The 1,000-nt window shown below is 49.6% G+C and overlaps 1 protein-coding gene across 2 annotated transcripts in view; it reads right to left on the bottom strand.

The window, feature by feature from the left end:
• BCAS2 (breast carcinoma amplified sequence 2) overlaps positions 1 to 1,000 on the bottom strand; it is a 15,601-nt gene that overhangs the window by 4,812 nt on the left and 9,789 nt on the right. The gene's annotated exons all lie outside the window — the stretch shown is intronic.

The following is a 1,000-nucleotide window of genomic DNA, read 5'->3' as shown; positions in this document are numbered from 1 at the left end:
GGAGCCTACCAGGCTCCTCCATCCATGGGATTTTCCAGGCAAGAGTACTGGAGTGGGGTGCCATTGCCTTCTCCACCACAAGTAATGGGTTAATTTTAGACTAGGAATTGGTGTTGGGGTGGGGGGGCGTGGTCCAATAATCTTTATTTTTTTGGATGAAAGTTTTATCTATTATATATTAAACACTCTTGCTGCTGTGCTGCAAAGCCATAGCAGATTCGAGGCGCTTTTGAGGGTCAAATTATTCTCCAAGTTGAGAGATGTCCTCGGGTTGAACTGAAAGCCCTACCCAAAACTGCAGTGGGAAGGGGGAGAGCATTTGCCTCCACTGCCCCACCCTCACCCTCCTCGTAGACCCTCTGCCTTTTGAAAGCAGATTGTTTTCACTGAGATGTTGGACATTGCAGACGTCTGTTCCCTGGGCCAGTAGAGACCTCTAATACCTTCATGGCCTTTGTTTTTTATTTCCATCCTGTGGTTTTTCTAATGGATATCCAAGATTTTTGTAATCACATAGCTATCCAAGCTTTACTTCCTAAATTTTAAGAACTTTAATCGAAAGTTAAATTGAAGGTGCTGTTTGCAGACACTTAACACCCATGAAAGTGCAGCCATCATGACAAATCCTTGAGTGTTGTCTTAAGAAAATGCTGCTGGTCATCACAGCTTCAGCATCTCCTGTTTTTTGATGCTCAGCTCCCTCTGCTAATCTCAGAGTTTCCTGGCTTCTCCTTGCCCTCTCTCCCCTCTTTGCTGTCCTGTGTGGTGATCTGGTGAGAGACATCGCTGTCTACTGCCCCAGCCGACCCCCACCCCCTGTGCTCCTTGCCCCCTCTCCCCTCTTTGCTGTCCTGTGTGGTGATCTGGTGAGAGACATCGCTGTCTACTGCCCCAGCCGACCCCCACCCCCTGCGCTTCTTGACCCTCTCCCCTCTTTGCTGTCCTGTGATCTGGTGAGAGACATCACTGCCTACTCCCCCAGCCGACCCCCCCCCCCCCC

The sequence above is a fragment of the Bison bison genome, unplaced genomic scaffold (genome assembly GCF_000754665.1).
Source record: "Bison bison bison isolate TAMUID 2011002044 unplaced genomic scaffold, Bison_UMD1.0 scf7180017864519, whole genome shotgun sequence".
NCBI lineage: Eukaryota > Metazoa > Chordata > Mammalia > Artiodactyla > Bovidae > Bison > Bison bison.
Note: the sequence above shows the minus strand (reverse complement) of the source record. Positions and strands in the feature narration are given on the sequence as shown.